The 20000-nt window shown below is 33.5% G+C and overlaps 1 long non-coding RNA gene across 3 annotated transcripts in view; it reads right to left on the reverse strand.

Moving 5' to 3' along the window:
- The window catches only part of LOC149136000 (uncharacterized), an 87224-nt gene extending 69953 nt beyond the window's left edge, over positions 1 to 17271 (reverse strand). For all 3 annotated transcript variants that reach the window (XR_016241449.1, XR_016241451.1, XR_016241450.1), the window contains exons 1-2: positions 17103 to 17271; positions 8196 to 8308 (exon numbers count right to left, since the gene is read on the reverse strand). This is a non-coding gene — a long non-coding RNA (uncharacterized LOC149136000). The remainder of the gene's footprint in view (positions 1 to 8195; positions 8309 to 17102) is intronic.
- Positions 17272 to 20000: the final 2729 nt, after the last annotated feature.

A 20000-nucleotide genomic window follows, 5' to 3' on the forward strand; every position in this document is an offset into this window, starting at 1 on the left:
TGTTACTCGCATCGCAGAGTGATTTATTTACAATAACTACAATGATTTAATATCAAACATATAACAGATTAATAATGAAATAATTAAAACCTATTTAAAGGTGTAACAGTTTGCAATCACGAATTTCTTCTTCAGCCTTTCTACAATTTAGAGTGAAATGTTGCTATTGTTCAAGGTGTTTATCCTTTCCTACAGGTGCTGTCGTGTCTAATCAAAAGACAAAATTTCTCACATATTTATTAGTTTAAATTTTCGTGCGCCTGTCCATCTATAAAACTCCAAAAGACGATGAATTCACGCATCTCTACCTCTTTGGTTATATTAGTCAAATAACTGAAATTGTTTAGACAGGTTGCATTCAGATATATTGCTGAGTTTGTCACATTCGTGTTAGAACCTTATTTTAAATGAATAGATTAAATAAACTAAATTTTGATAGTGAATGATTTTATAATCTAAACTTATTAGAGCACAATGCGCTTCAACGTGTTTCTTTACATTTTCTTTTCATTTAAAGTTTGACACATATCATATTGGAAGAGAAATACCTTACTGCTTTGCTAAAATGCATAGTCCTGCATTGGCTTCTATACACATGATCTATTTGTACACATCGGTAAATGTACACACAAAGGAAGCACAAACGCACACAAACACACATACAATCCTCGTAAATATTCGTTAGAAAGGCTGCTTCCGACGATAATAGCTAATATATAAATGTATACATACACTCATACGCACACTCACACGCACACACGCGCACACACGCGCACGCACGCACACACACGCGCGCATACACACACACCCTCACACACACGCACACACACACACTCTCTCTCACACACACACACACACACACATACAGATCCGTCGGTTCCAATTAATGTGATCAGCGGAACAGCCAGTTCGTGAAATTAACGTCCTAGTGGCTCAGCACTCCAAAGACACGCGTACGTTTAACGTAGTTCTCAGGGAAATTCAGCGTGACACAGAATGTGGCAAGGTTGGACCTTCGAATTATATACAACTCATGTTTGCCAGCTGAGTGGACTGGACCAAGGCTAAACAAAGTGTTTTGCTCAAGAAAACAATGTGCCACCAAGAATCAAACTAATGACCGTAAGTCGATTACTCTTACCACTAAGCCAGTCTTCTACACACACACTGTGTGACACACACACATACACACACACACACACACACACACACACACACACACACACAAACAAACAATGCAGAGTGATATTTTAAAGGTAAACAGTAATTTGATTTCGAGATTACCAATCCTAATGATTTACTTTATAAACTTTAATGGATGGATTACAATACACAACGAGATAAAGAGAGAGAGAGAGAGAGAGAGAGAGAGAGAGAGAGAGAGAGAGAGAGAGAGAGAGAGAGAGAGAGTTATAATTATATATATATGTTTGTGTGTGTGTGTGTGGTACTTAAGGACAACGGGAGGAGGTTTCAAAGCGAAGCATTTTCCAAGAGCTGTTATCGTTTACAATAAAATTTCATATTTCTCGGTGTTAATTTTTGGGTTTCCTTGTATTTATTGGTAAACTTCTGTAAATGTAAAATTCTGAAAATGTTAAGTACGGTGATGCTTGATTCATTAGCTATTACTGCTATCTCATAAGTTTGAAGCTGCTCAAATCATTGTTCCTCTTTACATGAGAACTACATTGTAATCCTGCTGTCATAAATGGGAGGATTACATTCGCACGTAATACATTCCAGAAACAATTACTGATTCGTCTATAAATTTTACGAAAACAAGAGACTCCTAATATTTTATATGGTAAAAGTGTTTTCCGGTACTGATAATCATATAATAACCATTCGGAAAAGCGTAAAGTTATGTTCAGCATTGGATTATTGAATTTGAAATATTGTAAAAGTTTCAGAATTTAGTATTGATTCCTTGGTTTCCCATGTGGATGGAATTTGGAGGTGATACTTTCAGGCTCGGGTGAATTTGTGTATATGTATCAATCACATGTGTTGACATGTGTTTTCGCTTCTAAAACATTTCTCCAAAGTATACTGCCTATCTGTTTCCTACGCCTGAAGATAATGGTTAGCCTATAACTTAGCATTTTGCTTTTTCTTTAGCTGATATAAGTTGAATCCCAATTATCTTCACAAATTTTGAGGAGATTGGGCACCTGTAATAGCCTATTGTAGCGTTGATTCAATAGTCTTTATTCATTTAACGTGATCACTATTATTCTAGGTATATGGCAGCTAATCTGTTTATATGCATCAATAAGCACTCTCGATTAGGAAAGATATATTAATCCCAGCACTAAACAAAATTAAGTTAAAACATCTAATTGTCGTTGCCTCATTGTCCAATAATGACAATGACAATAAATAGAGGCATTGATTAAGTGTTACGTTATGCTCTATATGTAAATGACTGGCATAGCAAGTACGAGAATAACGAATAAGAAAATACGCGGACGGACAATCAAATGAGAACTATACGTACATATATTTTCACACACACACAAATACATACACACATGCGCGCGCACGCACGCACTCACATAAACATAAATGGGGTAACGCATGTGTGACTATGTTTACGTTTACACTGGGCAAAACGTAATCAATGTTGTTGACCGTTTGTCAAATAGAATTATATCTAAAATAAGTTAGTTGGTTGATGATATGAATGACTAAAATCTTGAAGTTTTGCTCAAGCATGATCGCATTCCGATGAGTTAAACCAGTAAAAGTCAAGCTAAAAGAGTGGAAGCATTTGAATTAATTAACCTTCGATAAAGTATCATTTCAGAAATCATTTTATATATAGAATCATCCATCAAAATAAAACGAGATTTCAGAATGAATTTTAATCAATAAGCAAGAATCGAACAGCTTCAGATTAACAGATCTATCATTTCCTTAGATAAAACTCCAAAATAATCTATCTGTAATCAGTCTCGTCAAATTTGAGTGACATTCTTTCAATGCAAAATGTATGCGAAAATATGTTTCGAATCGATATTCATTTTTTTTTTTCTTGTCGTAGCAAGCAATAGACATTTACAATACACTGTAGCAGCAATCAGAAGTATTTAGAATGTGACCAGCAAATAAATGAACAAAAGCACTAAAAAGCGAAACAACAACTGTGAAATATCGACTATAATATAAACTGGTCCATGATATGAAGCTATTAATACATAGAACGGAAATACAACATATTTACTCCAACAAAATGTTCAATGATATTCATATTTGTTTTCAGCGAATCAATTTTTTGCTCTCTTATATGTTGAGTAGTTTATAACAAATATTGCTATGTAGCCATCAAAGAGAAAGCTATAATTTCTCTGAATGATTTTCATTGACACTCTTTTTTATTCGATTAGTTACGTATTATCCTCTATCTGGTGTAAAACCAAATTTATTTGAGAGTTATAAAAGTCTTTCCCTTGAAGCTATCAATAGATGGAGAATATTTCATTGGGAAATAAACAATGATACGGGAATTTGTGCCTGAAGTCCTTTTAACTACAAAACATGTAGGACATTAATTTGTGTCAAGAGCTTTGTAAATAAATTACTTCGAAATCCTTTTCATTCGCTGCAGGTGACAATTACGGACATACATACATACATGCATACATACATACGTCAGTGTGTGCTTGCACGTGTGTGTGTGTGTGTATATATATATATATATATATATATATATATATATATATATATTGTTGATGCCATAAGAATCTTTGAAAGCTTTTAAGGTAATATTTGGGGGTGGAATAGTGGTTATCGAAGCTCATTACATACAACTATAATGAATAGCAGATAGTTTGACACGTGACCCAAGGGTTGAGAATTTAAAGTGTGTCACTTATCAACTTGACAACCAACCGAGAGAAAGTCTTTTTTTTTTTAGCGTGAACTACGATTCTTTCTTGAATCAGTGTTGGAGCGTCACTTGAAATGTGAAATTTAAGAAAATCTAGAATTTAAACGGACGATAAACTGAAGAGAAAAATGAAATACAGACACAGGCTGCCCTCACACACACACAACTCTGTGAATATGTGTGTACACTGGTGTCGGTCGGTGTCTGTATATAAGTTTGTGTTTGCATTTTCTTTTCTGTAAATCTACCCCCTTTTTATGGCACAGACTATTTGAAATTTTTTATTTTCATGAGGACTTCCATCACTATGATTTTAATCGAACAATCCAGAAAGGATTATAATTTACTTCACATAATAAATGTTCTTCTGTTTAAAATACGTCTGATATATGCAATGTATGCAATCATCGGAACTTATGTCAATTGTGTATCGTATTACCGATAAAAAATAATAAAACAGTACCTCCATACGTACACTCAAAACTTTTAAGAAACATTTATTCAAGGAAAATAGTTAGAATGGTTGAATAGCATGAATGTAGATATTTCGTGTAGGTATTGAAGCAGTGCATGACTTACGGAAAATTTTTGAAATTAAATTACAACTTGCCTCTACACGAAAGAAATCAAAACGCCAGTGTGGAATTTTAATGAAAAGCTGAAATAATTTCTGGAAACAGAGATGAAATTTGTTATCTAGTTGCAAGTAATGGGTAATTTCAATTAATTGAAATTATTTTGGATGCGTTATTCAGTATATCACGATCTAAATGAATTTCTCATGTCGTCTATCCATTTCTGATATCTCCCTTAATTTGCTTTTCGCAGTTATGCAAATTATAGAGGCTAACATGTTTTAAGACTTGTGTTCAGTCTGTGACATTGTAAGCACTAATGAATGCAAGCTTGAAAGGTTCGTGTTTTACTGATGATGTGTAACATAAGCAATATTTTCCAGTATATCTCATCTTGCCTTCTTACAAAGATCAGATTTTATTTCCCAGACATAAAAAAAACTAGTGAAATTAAGTCAATAGTTCGTGGAGTTATCTCCCCTCCTATTTGAGATTCTCCAAAATTTGCAACTATATGTTCCTCTTCTTTCTCTATTAACAAGCAAATTATAATCTCTTACATGTAGTATTCACTACACCACCGCCAGCAAGAAATATAATAAATGCACCCACTATGCTTTCAGCTCTCACATTTTGCAACACAACCCTAGAACAGACGCTTCTAAGTAACGCTCTGGAATTAACAATGCTGTTATATTTCCGGCATTTAAGACATAGCATTCGTTTCTTTTCATATTTAATGCTTTTCAAACAAATAAAATCCTCACACTATAAAGCCTTTTGAAAGATCAATAATAGTAGTTTTCGATTTTGTAAAAATAACGTGAAAAGTAAAAGACACTGGCTTATCAAATATATTTATTTCATGTGTATGAGTAACTAAAATAAAAGTAGTGAAAACAATTATGCCTTAATCCATGATACCATAAGTTTTATTTTACTTTTTTCTACATATTCAGTTGTCTTTTAAGTTAGCTGTAAGGAAATGTTTAAGAGTGCACTTTATGATCACGTTTTTATACTCAGTATTAAAACGTTTTCATATTTCTCGGTCACTCTTCTATTTCGTATAATCAATACACACCTAAAAACTGCTTCAAATTTAATATTGAATCTAGTTTTATGCTTACTATACAGAAACTGGACACAATGATCTCTCAGTTAAATGTTTAGCGTGTTGGCCATGTTAATGTAATATAGAAATTCATTTGTACAAAAATCCAGAGTAGAAAGTGACTTTATTGATTGCATTGATAAAGTGTTGTTTAGTGAGCCACAAAGTAATGTTGAAGAGGAAAGATACATATTTTTGTTGTTGGGTGGTCGTGCTGCAATATGGTGATGCATATAAAACTGTGTTAGTATGAAATAAAGGTACTAAATAGTTGATTTTTATTGAAACCAGTGCCACGCGTTTTAAACGGATGACTGACATTTCTCTTTCCCAATATTTACTATTATGTTTCGGCATAAGAAAATAGCAATTTAACTCTATTAACTGACATGGCTTTACTGATACCTTGTGTGCAAATCAAAGGATGACAAGGCAAACGCTGGATAAACTAACAGTCCATTGTGTTAGGACTATCCCTCAAGTGAATTCAATGAACCAGTTTCCGGAAAAGTGACAGATGGAAGAACAAACACGTTTTAAAAAATACTTTCTATATTTTAGTAAATCTCTATTAGAAGCTTACGAATCAGTTGTTTGAAATGAAAAAGAATGCAATGGTGTAACGCAGTTGGATTGGAATAATTCTGCCTACACCTGATTTGTGCTACACAAAAACTCGTGCACACTGGAGGATTTTCAATAGTGGCAAATATATAGAAAACATCACTAATCGGCTTCATAGATAATGGAATGCTTTGTTCTGTATGTTTTCTCTACCGTGTAAAAACAGGCAATATTAATTCTCATCTCTTAATCGAAGTTTTCCATTAAGTTATCTACTATTAGCACTCGGATAAGTTGCACTAGATGCAGAGTTACAAACGTGAACACAGTAGCAACAGCTATGAATGATTTATTCTGATTAGATACGGGCAGTGAAGCTACGATTTCGAAACAAGGTAAAAACAACTCAAGATCAATTTCACTGAGGCATTATAGATGTAGAAAGCGTTGTAAGGGCATACTAAACAGCGTGTATTTACTCAATAATAATTGACAATTTCTTACAGTGTAAAATACCAATCAATTAACGATTTATGATTTTTTTTATATTGTCCCTGTTTCTGTTTATACCTAACGATGGTGTTATCTGGGGCTTTGTGTTGCGTTTGTTTATGTGAATAATATAAATGAGTGATTCGACAAAATTGTATATAATAATAAGTAGCTATTTTAAATAGGTACTGACTGCTAACCAATGACGGAAACCAATAAAATAAATAAAAGCTGATCAGTTATGTTTAACTAACGTTCCAAACAAATTTACACACAACTGAAGGAGCATTTAGTTATTAATGTTTGATTGAATTACAAAATGAATAACTCATGAATATTAAAAGGGATATTCGATTTTTTAGATTACTCTATGAAGAGAAGCATTTTTTTATCGATTAGGCTTTAAATATGTAATGATGAATGTTTATCTTCTAGCGTGATTTACAGATGTGGAATGATTCATGTCGTAGGAATGACATCATGTCAGGAAAAGTGTGGGATTCTGAACAACTATTAATGTACATGATTCTAAATAGTGTTCGAATTTTTCCAAATTCTAAAATGAAATTAATCAGTAATTTATTTTGATTCGAGACTGGTGATCAAGAACAAATTTAACACAAGGTAGAAACCATTTAAACAACTTCAATAGTACTCAATGTGTTACGAACACACAATTCACCTCTGTAATGAGATTTTGAGACACCGGAAGTTTCAAACTTATTGTATGTCTCTTCAGTCAAAGCTAACCCGGACCGATGACGTAACATTAATACAGGATCTTGAATATAGAAATCAGCAAATAATTAATCAGCAAATAATTAATTAATGTGTGCTGAAGCGTTCCAACCGATAATGATTATGAGATACACGATGAAATGGGAGAATGTGTTAAAGAACGTATCACTATGGTTGACAATGTAGCGAGTTGGCAGAATCCTTAGCACACCGGTTAAAATTCTTAGCTATATTTCGCCGTCTTTACTCTCTGAGTTCAAATTCTGCTGAGGTGGACTTTACCTTTCATTCTCTCGGCGTCGAAGTACCCGTAGAGCATTGAGTATGATGTCCTTTGGTAGCCCTCCCCACCCCATAATTTCATGCCTTTTGCCTATGGTAAAAGGGATTATTATGTTTGACAGATTTCAACACGCATCAACAAATAATTGTTTGTTGACTTCTATAAACCAGAGATTGCAGTTTTATTTGATTAAAGTCATTGGAACTTAGTCAAAATATTTAATAGCCACATTTTAATGACTGAAACATATACAAGGTACAAAATAAAAAGTGAATTTATGATCATAACAATTTATAACAACTGATAACAGTTATAATTTATGTGATAATGGTTGCAAAATACCTATCCGTGTATTAATATAAGAATGTGTATAAGTTCTGATCTTCATTACATCTCGAAGATAAGTAGCAACATAAATGAGAATACATGATTTCAACTGGAATTGAAACTAATTTATTGAAACAATTGTTAGAATCACCTTTAAAATGTAGAAGTTAAATGTTTGTGCGCAAGGAAATAATTGAGTGCATAGCTCACCTTGTTATTTGGAATTGCGCCTGGTCCGATTCAATATGGGACTACTAATCTCTTCTTTGTGATGCTAAGAATGAGAGTTAAAACGAGTCATCTGCTGTTTAAGCAAGCTCCAACTATAAAGACAAAATATTCATTTCATTTATTAAGCACAAGATATATTTGCTGTGAAAATGTTATACATCGTCTGTTTCTTTGATCGTGTAATATCATTTATACATTTTGAACCTTAGGAGAGAAGGAAAAATGTATTAACGTAAGGTATTTTGATGTTCTTTAAATATTTTGACTAAGTTGCTTTTGTTTCTTTTTTAATTTCCCAATGTACCTGTTGAATACCATACGACGAAATTTCACTCAAAATTTTTTTAACGAAAATTTGATGTCTAAATCGAAATTTATAAATTCGACATAAATAATCTATAATCATCATCTCAATTATTTATATGAAAATGTAGATCAACTTTGAAATAAAATTTAGGATTATAAAGAACCCGAGATAACTGAACACACCACTAGATCTGTATTGGAGATATGGGTTTGGAGTGGCATCGATGCAAAATTCAGAGCTCTAGGTGCAGTTTTGAGAAGTATTTCACCCATAACTGAAAAGTAAATGTTGAGTACAACTTGAGAGAAAATCGTTTGATTTCCTTGTAATTTACAGAAAGGATTGGATCTTCTGTGGTCCTATTAACAGGAGTTCATCTTTAGATATAGTATAAGTTTGTTTATGATACTATCTTATATAATGGGTTTTAATAAAACGGAACTAAAAATATTTACTCTGTTTAGGTAATAACAAATGTAATGTCTATACATTGAGATGACAGCTATGAGTATATATCCAGTAATATATTTGAGAATATTCTACACAATGAACTTGGTACGACGAGGGTTTCTGCTCGGTGGGTACTGCTTCTTCTGACACACGTCCGAAAGCTCACCAGTTTTACCACATTAATGGAAAATCTGACATTGTTCGAGACAGATCCAGCTGGTTTCCTTAATCATTTTTCTCACCAAAGATGAGTGTTGTCTTCGTCTCTTTGAGCAAGAGATAAAGAGATAATCTATGGAGTAGAGACACCCCTCCTCACTTGCTGAAAAGAAGGTCAAGATCGTTTCATCTGTAGGGAAAGTGAAGGCTTCAGGTTTTGAGAATGCAAAAGGCCTTGTGTTTATGGACTATCTTCAGAAAGGCAACACCATCAATGGAGAGTACTATGCCAATTTTCTGAGGCAGTTACGAAAAGCTATAAAGACCAAATGATCGGCAAAACCGACAAAGGGGCTCTTGTTTCATCAGAATACGAGTCCTTGGTTTCAGTGTCTGTTGTGTGTGAATGTGGCTTTGAATTGGTTGATCACCCCCTCCCCTCTTGAATGGTCTCATCTGACTATTATTTGTTCCCCAACATGTAAAAGCTATTGGCTGGGAACCAGTATCACTTTGACAATGACCTCATATATGCTGCTGATTTCGTCACACTCCATGATATTACTTTGGTCAGCCTATGGACTTTTCAACCGACCGTCCTATTATAATTTATGGAGTACAGCAAAAATCTGCATAATACTATATGTATTGGCCGATTCAAAAGTCAATATTTGATTCCAGCTATTTTTCTTCGGAGAACACCTTTAAATGATGTACTTATTAAAGGCTCCTTACACGACTGAACTACGTGTTATGAATATATATATATTTAAATATACATACATACATAATATATATATATATATGTATGTATCATAGCAACTGAATATCGATTCTGAAGGAGAATGGCAGCTCTGGAAAAATGATTTATGTGAGTTTGTATTTGAATTTAGTTTACAGTTCTTTACCGATTTATAAGCAAATAAGGCTAACACCATTAATTCTTATTCTTCTTAATACCCCCTTTGCTACATATTAAAAATCGTTTAGAATTTTAATTTTTTGCAATATTCATGAATTCTATTCTGAAATTGGCTGATTGTCTTCTACTTGAAGATCTTTGGAAATCGATTTCATCTTGTTTGCATCAGGCTGGAGAATACTTGCTTTCTTGTAAGCTTGTTGAATAATTTATATGGATTCCATCTTGATGATTGATGGAATTTCGCAATGTTGTCGCTGTTGAAGTCGATGTTTTCTGTTATCTTTAGGCTTATAATATATCACCCTCTCTTTCTGCGATCTATTGATGGCAAATTGAGACTTATAAGTCTAGCCATATATAATAGATCTCTTCTCCAAGCTGCTATCAATTTAATGGCTTTCCTTGTACATTTCTAGAATTTTCTAGACACAAATCTGATATCTGAAGCAGTGCGTTCACCAAATGAAGTTACCATATTCGAGGTATGACCTCAACATAGTATATCAAAGTCAGAAATGTACTTGAGCTGATGAGTGAAACAGTTCTTAATACTTCAAGAATGATGTTAATTCTATTATAGCTGTACTTTATTTAAGCGATGGAGAGTCTTTATTAAGAATCACGCCAATGTCTTTTACTTCCTAAATATTTTCTTGTGTTAGATAAATATATTTTGCCATGTATGAGACTAAATGTAATCAACTTTCACTATGACGAATTCAAAAGTAATTGCTATCAACCCATCTAAGAATTCAGTTCATTGGAAGCATTTTACGTGTTGAAAAATTTAGAAAATCTGAATAATATTTAGGCATATTGTTTGAATTAAGGATGCGAATGTACATACGTACATACACCAATACAGAGACACGCATGTACACGCGAACCAGACGTATTCATACGTACACCCACTCATACATGCGTGCCTAACATGTCGCACACATACATACCCGCAGCAGGAGCCGACGTATACTTATACTCGCATACAGGTACGCGCATACACACACACGCACACGTATACGCATATATGCACACGCATGTACATAACACAGCAGATACTAAGGTATACTGATATGTACACGCACACAACTGATACACACCCATACGTACACATGCACCAGATACACACATCCAAGCACACACATATATTCCCAACAACGTGTTAATGCCGCTAGCTAACACACACAGGCACAGTATTTATGCATACTCACGTATCCATGCAACAGATACAGCCGCACATACGCACAGAGAGAACTTGTGTTGCTAACAATTCTCTCTCCATCTCCTAGTGAGCAAGGTACCACCTAGATTTTGTCAAACTACAAGGTTCTAGAAATGGAAACTGGAATTTTTGTCTCTACCTGATATCACTATTGTACGAATACCAATATTAACAGCAACAAGATTGTTTTAGTAAATAATTCACTTGGCAAAGTGCAACAAACGAAAGAGCTATAATTAAGATAGCATGATTTAAACCAAAAATGTGACGCCATGTAACCTGCCTAAACCGATAGCTGGTGAAGCTCCAGTTTAATGTATTTATGTAGATTAGATCTGCTACTTGTAAAGTATTGGTGACTACAGTGTTTTCTGTTCCCATATTAGATCAAAAAATTTGAAGCTGGCAGATTTTTCTTCGGAATTTAATCTAGATTTTCAACAAACTTATGTCTTTATCTGTGTTTACAGCTAAGTTTTTATATTAACGATGGTCATATAAATGCTTTGTACCGAAATAGCTTCGTCAAAATCGTTTTAGTTTTGTTCCTCTGTATAAATACTCAGATGTATGAATCAAAATATTACAAAATTCCTTTGTAAAATTATTTATTGCTTTATAGCCTTGTGCGCATTTGATCAGATGTCAGATGACGTAATATCCACTAAGCAGAAAAATTCATCATGCCAAGTTCATTGTGTAGCATATTCTTAAATCTCTTGTGGGTTATGCTAATAACATTGGCTATATCATTTATAGTCAATCGTCTGTCATCCATCACCATTTGGTGAACACGAGCAATGTTTTCCTCAGTGGTGGCAGTTGTAGAAGATCCAGACATTGAATTACCTTCCGGACTCTCCCTTCTCCTAAATTCAGCTGCACAATTTTGCACTGTGAATAAGGCTGGAGCGTCATCTCCTAACATAGCAACTATGTTAGTATGACGAAAAATATCAGTGATCAGTTATTCATGCTGGAATCTGCCAGAACATTTTAGGAATGACTAGATACATTGCTCTCTCTCTCTCTCTCTCTCTCTCTCTATATATATATATATATATATATATATATATATATATATATATATATATATATATACTAGCAGAAATACCCGGCATTGCTCGGGTTAAAGTGAATAATGAAATTTCAAAACGCCGTCTAGATTACACAGGTCTCAACTGCTAGTAAAAAAGATATCAACTTTCTACATTAATAATTCCCCAGCCCATGCCAGCATAAAGCGTATATGTTAAGTGAAATGTTAAAAAAAAAATTTCCAACTTATGTATGTATATAAAGTATATACGCGTAATTCAAAAACACGTTTTGTGTAGCTTATTTCGTAAGAAAAAAAAAGAAAAAAAAACAGGTGCAGATTATAAACAATGAAAGCCGATTTTGGTTAATCATTTGACAGACGCAGTAGAGAGCCAAGCCGATGATAAATATAAAAAAATAAAAAACTTTCAAAGATGTGAATCTAATATAAAAAGCAATATTTTTTTTAATGACAGATGGATGTAAGGGAGACAATCAATTTCTGAAAGTTACTTTGCAAATACAATACAATCTACATTTACAGGATCCGAAGGCACTACAATCCCAGAGTCACAGGCAGTGAAAGACTTGGGGATCAGTATGTGCAATGACGCATCATTTTATATGCAAGACGGCAGCAAAGTGCAGACAACTGGCAGGATGGATATTGATGTCATTCAAGACAAAAGGTCAAGAAATTATGTTGACCCTGTGGCGAATTTTGTTCTCAGCCGTAAGTTATGGTCACCACATAGTGCCAAACTAACAGCGGAGCTTGAAGCAGTCCAACGCTACTACGCTAAAAAGATTGAAATAGTGCAGTGGATGAGCTATAGAGATAGGCTGTGAAAACTGCAGCTCTACTCCCTGGAGTGAAGGCATGACACATGTGCAATAATATACATATGAAAATCCTGGAAGGGCTAGTACCTAACTTTGACATTGAGTACTATACAAACGCCAGAACTGGCCGCCATGGTATTTTACCAAAGGTACCGTCCACTCCATTTAAATTCAGGACCAGGTATTGCAGTAGTCTAGCGTTCAAAGGCTCATAGCTCTTCAATGCCTTGCCGCAGAAATTGAGAAATTTGCATAGGGTGGAGGTGGATGTCTTCAAAATGGAACTGGACATACTCCTCTCCACCATACCGGATGGACAAACAGTCAGACATGAGGTATAGACGAGGGCAGCGGAACCAAATTCACCAAATGTACCAACAGCTGGGAAAAAAGCATATGCAGGAGTGGTGTGTGAAACACCCAGAGTGAGTAAGTCAGAAAGACCATGGTAGTGCTCCAGCATGACTTCAGCCGCATGGCTGAAACAAGTAAAAGAATTAAAGAACACACACACACACACACACACACACACACACACACACACATATATATATATATATATATATAGTTGAAATTTAAAGAAAAACAAAAGACGATAACAGGTGTAGGAACAACAAGCAGGTGTATTAATTTGACGCTCGGTAAAGTGAGAAAGTCTTTTTCGCTTCGAGCTTACGCTTTTCAAGAGAAAGGAAAAAGAGAAAATAAGCAGAGACAATAAAAACGCTTGGATTTAACGAGCAATCATGATATATTAACATATATATGTGCATGTGTGTATTTGCGTTTGTGTATGTGTGTATACATACATGATGTTTACATACATAATCCTGTAAAGGTAAATTTAAACTAATTGTGTACTATGTGACATCATTGTAACATTTTCTGTATCTGTAATCATATATCGATAAAAATTACATAACAGAGCACAACTTAATTTTTTACAAATTCTTCATTTATAAATTAGCATGAATGCAGGCAAGATTTGAAAGTCGTGGGTTTTTAGGAGGCGAAATACATACAAGATAACTCGGCTACCACGAAACTTACTCAAGAAGTTAGATGTAAAAAACTGTCACTTCGGATGTGATCATTAATTTCGCCTCCGTATGCCAGTATATGATCAACAACTGTTGACGGTCCATACTTTTAGCATCGGCAATTCAGTTATCGTGCAAAAGATATTCACTCTCTCCTGGTCATTAACAACATTTACCAGGATTCTACATTTCTGTCAGTTATATAAAGTTTTAAAATATCTGTAACACACACACACACACACACACACACACACACACACACACATATATATATATATATATATATATATATATATATATATATATATATATATATATATATATATAATATTATTAGGGACAAAATCCAAAATTACAGGTAAAAAACTCAATTAAAATCAATTTATAAAAAAATAAAATTAAATTGAGCCTTATAGATAAAGTATATATGAAATATATATAGTTTTAGGGAAAATAACCAATTTTCAAAAACTCATCGATGAAAATCCACTATCACATATAGAAAAATTTATAATTAAAAGCACAATAAATGAGTATAATATAAAGTAAAGTAAATATCATAAGATAAATATAATAAAAAGATTACACGTGTTTCATAACCAATTTTCAAATAGAAAAGAAATTTAAATCGATTAAAATCAATTGAAATTATCGAAAATAAGTTCTATTCAAAAATATAGCTACTCGTCAGATCGTAAGTAGAACAATAATTAGATATATATCTCAACCAACAATAAGTACCAAATGAATTAATATGAAATACTTATTATATAAAGATAGAAAAATTATTTTAAAAATATCATAATATCAAAATAATAACCATTCAATAATCATCCCTTCATCCATAATAATAACATGTATATTATATACAAAAAAAACATCTTACCTAAATTATCATTGTTTTAAATTATCATTGTTTTAAATACAAGTTGAACGAAGTTTAAGTTTAAAATAATAATGAAGATAAAATTAGTACATATTTAACCGGTGTAATAGTTAAAGCTATACTATTTAAAGCTAAAGACGTTTATTTAATTATGATTAAATATCAACTTGTATTTAAAACAATGATAATTTAAAACAATGATGATTTAGGTAAGATGTTTTTTTTTGTATATAATATACATGTTATTATTATGGATGAAGGGATGATTATTGAATGGTTATTATTTTGATATTATGATATTTTTTAAATAATTTTTCTATCTTTATATAATAAGTATTTCATATTAATTCATTTGGTACTTATTGTTGGTTGAGATATATATCTAATTATTGTTCTACTTACGATCTGACGAGTAGCTATATTTATTTTCGATAATTTCAATTGATTTTAATCGATTTAAATTTCTTTTCTATTTGAAAATTGGTTATGAAACAGGTGTAATCTTTTTATTATATTTATCTTATGATATTTACTTTACTTTATATTATACTCATTTATTGTGCTTTTAATTATTAATTTTTCTATATGTGATAGTGGATTTTCATCGATGAGTTCTTGAAAATTGGTTATTTTCCCTAAAACGATATATATATATATATATATATATATATATATATATAACTCCTCCTTGCTATCATATAACAATTGTCATCTGAACTCTTGTAGTTGCCGATAGGAGAGACAGACGAAAAAATGTTAATAACTCTCCACTTCATCACTATTGCTCTCTGTATATCTAAGTTACTTACTCTCATTATCTGCATCAGCCCTTTCACTTGGCTTCTATCTTTAAGCTTTCTCTGCATGTATGCCTCTTACTCTCTTTAAGTGTTCCATTCTCTCTCTCTGCTTTCCCCCTCTCTTGTTCCGTTACATACTATCTGTGTTTCTTGTTTGATTTCGTGTTCTCATAAATATGAAAAATATGAATAAATAAATAAAATAAATAAAATATTACCATTTTTATTTCAAAATGTCTGCTACACATACCTTGCAATTTTGTTTCAAAAAATAACGTGCTACATTTTTTGTATTTTCATTTTGTTGTTTGTGAATAGAAGCCATGTCTGTGTGCATGTGTGCATGCTTGTGTATCTATCTATCTATATATATATATATATATATATATATATATATATATATATGTGTGTGTGTGTGTGTGTGTGTGTGTGTGTGTGTGTGTGTGTGTGTGTGTGTGTGTGTGTGCGCGTGCGTGTGTGTGTGTACGTATATGTGTGCGCGCGTGTTTGTGTGTGTGTATACTTACGTTCATGTATACCTACGTAAATATACGTATACGTTATAACATTAACTAATATTTACAGTTGTGATATATTGATATCTAACATTATTTCAAATTTTGTCACAAACACCAGCTATTTTGAGAGGAAGTCCTAAGTTAATTGCATGAACTCCAATGTTCAACTGGGACTTATTTTGTCGACCTCGAAATAATGAAAGGCAAAGTCGTCTTTGGCGAAATTTGAACTCAGAACATAAAGCCGGATAAAATGCTGCTAAACACTGTGTTCGGTACAGTAACTATCCTGTGAAGTTACCGACTTTTGGTACTAATACTGAGATTTATTTCACTTTGATGTGCATTTTATATATTTATCTCTAAAAACAAAAATATAATCACGGTTCGTTAAGTATTAACTAAAGATGAAACTATTTGAACAAGCATAGCAAAAATGTAGTTTGTGGTATTATTTATGTATATTATTTATTAACACTCTTCAATAATCTCAAAGCCAGTGGTTTAGCAGAGTCGAACCTGTGTCAAACATTTACTTTGTATAGAATTTATAACCAAATCACCCGTGGCTTCAGTAAGAATGTATAATAAAATTGAATTTTCTGTCTTCATCTATCATCTATATATATATTCATATACCTTCATACATACATGCATACATACATACATACATACATACATACATACATACATACCCTGTTGTTGATGTTGAAATTCCAATAATGGGGCCTTGGATAGAGGTTAGAAACCGGTTTTAGCTCTGTTGGCAAGCAATCTTGAAATAAACTTGAACAATGATATTCATGCATACATACATATACGCACACACGCACACACATACGCACACACACACACACACACACACACACAAAAGCACACACACAAACACACACTCACGCAGAGCTTTTTCTACACCCTTTTCCCCGTCATCGTCTTCACCATCATTGTCACGTCATCAACATCACGATTATTACGAGTTGCGTAACTTGAAACTGTTACTAATTTTGTCTCGTGTTTGTGTCTTTATGAATATTTTGAAGGATCACGCTTCACAAAATATAAAAGGTGTTTATGAAGAAATACTACGGCTATAAACATCCAGTGCGTGTGAGTATTGAATGCTTCCGTCTTATTTGGGTTTCTACACAAGGGTTTCTCTTATATTCTGAAAATGTACATGTGTATAGCATCAGCGAATGCAGACGAACTAAGTGCTAATTTCTCAATTATCAGCACTTGCAGAATCCCATTTCAGCAATAATGAATATATTCACCTTATATATTACCTGATAAATTCAATTAGTTATTTTCATTTTCAGATAATAACCTTTAGCCTAGTTGTGCAGAGACGAAGTTCTATTTTTACAAACATCTCATGCCTGTTTATTTCAATTGCCTGACAGACATCGAGCCATATATTTATGAATGAGAAACTACGCAGAACAATAACGCCCTGATTATAAATGGCAAAGTTGGAACTATCAACACGATTATGAATTTGCATCTTATCATTCTGATTTATATTAAATATCTAAAACCCCAGACAGGTTTGTTTTCGATGCCATAAATATCAAAAACTTTTTAAAAAAACACTTAAAAATTATGAACGAATTCTATTTCCGTAAAAAACAAGCACACACGTAAACACCGACATGTGTCCATACATACGAGCGTGTGTGTGTGTGTGTGTGTGTGTGTGTGTGTGTGTGTGTGTGTGTGTGTGTGTGTGTGTGTGTATGTGTTTATAGAGATGTAAATCTGTCAGTGGACAATTTAGCTTAATGGTAAGGCACTTGACGGTACACACAGAGAGTTCGAGTCTCATGGCTGGCTGCTGACACATTTTTCTGAACTATGAGGATTATAATTCTATTCATGCTGTTCTGCATTATTCTGCGTTTGAAAATAACGTAATGCCACACACACACACACACACACACACACACACACACACACTCGCACACACACACACACACAACGAAACACACGCGTGCACATAGTTTGTTTTCTCACGCTGACACTTTACAGTCTCTGCTAACAGCAAATATCAACTTTACCATAACTAAAACAAATAATTAACCAGAATACATTGTGTCAGATTTCACCATTATTAGAATATGGCGGAAGAACCATCATACTTAACTTATTGAGTCATTATTTTTACACATAATCCCTTGCCTAAGAATTCTACTGTGCTTGCAATAATATTTTTACCAACGTTCATGCTTTCTGTAAATCACAAGCCATAAGCTCCTTTTAAATTAAGTAAAAGCTAGAGATAACAGAGTATAGAGGCTGCATTGTCACAGGCTTTTTCCGGCACCAATTCGAAAGGGCAGTGTATTCAACGGCAAATCAGATTTGCTCGAAGAAAGAACGACTGAAACCCATTTTAAACTTTGTCTTTAATATTCTCATTATTATTTTCTCTCACATTCTCTGTACTTGGTAGATTAATCCACTGCCCGGTTTGTCGCCATCACTTGGATTCTGGATTACATTTAGAACGGTTCTACAGATTTCAAAAGCATTATTCTGAGATTTCCTATCTCAGGATAATTCCTTCCTCTCCTCTTGCTGCACTTGCAGTTGGTTGGTTGAGAACAACACAATCTTTTTTAAATACAATGCCATAGCGATTAGTTTTCAATTAATCTCCATACTTCTATCGAATCTAATTCAAATAATTTTTTAGTTTAATATATATGCTCTATCGAATTTTAAATATGTTAAGTTTGTTAAATCTGCAATTAATGTTTTTCTTTCTACAAATTGCTCAATGTCAGCACTGATAAGCAATTTAACTTCCTTGAAGCCAAGCATTGCCAGATAGGATGTTTAATATCTACAAAACAATCCCTAACAGATAATCATCCAGTAGAATCTTTTCTACCCAAGGCACAAGACCCGAAGATTTTGCGGGAGGGGACCGGTCGATTAGATCGATCCCAGTACGTAACTGTTTCTCATTTCATCGACCCTGAAAGGGTGAAAGTCAAAGTCGACATCGGCGGAATTTGAACTCAGAACGTAAAGACAGACAGAGCTCAGAACGTAAAGACATACAGAATATTTAAACAATATAGAATATTTGTCGTAGTTCGACTTGAACTATTCTCTGACATGATGAAGCATGTATCGTGGTATCATAGTTCCGACTAGATTATCAGATGTTGTTATACATCTCTGGTCCCAATGCTCTTGACATCATTTTTATTTTTTGAAAGATGCCACCCGGCTGGCTAACCGAGTAGGCTAGCACTCCTCCTTATCGGAAGACTATTCCGTCGCAAAGTTACTCATTCACAGCTGAGTGAACTTCAGCATCGTCAAATGGAGTGTTTTGCCAGTGAAATGAAGTGTTTCACTACCACCACCGAAGTCACGGCTGTAACCTACCAACGTATACGAGGTTTCTACCGAATCTAATTCAATAGTGAACATAATTATGTCATTAAATGACATCGTTCGTTCGAATTGCATAAGTAAATAGAGTAACTATTCCTTTATACAACAATACTATTAAACACAGACGTCATTACAAGTGTGGTATTTGCGCCATCAGTGAACCGAACTTTCGAATCCTTATTAAA

This window comes from Octopus bimaculoides, chromosome 4 (genome assembly GCF_046866305.1).
Source record: "Octopus bimaculoides isolate indiv1 chromosome 4, ASM4686630v1, whole genome shotgun sequence".
Classification (NCBI taxonomy): domain Eukaryota; kingdom Metazoa; phylum Mollusca; class Cephalopoda; order Octopoda; family Octopodidae; genus Octopus; species Octopus bimaculoides.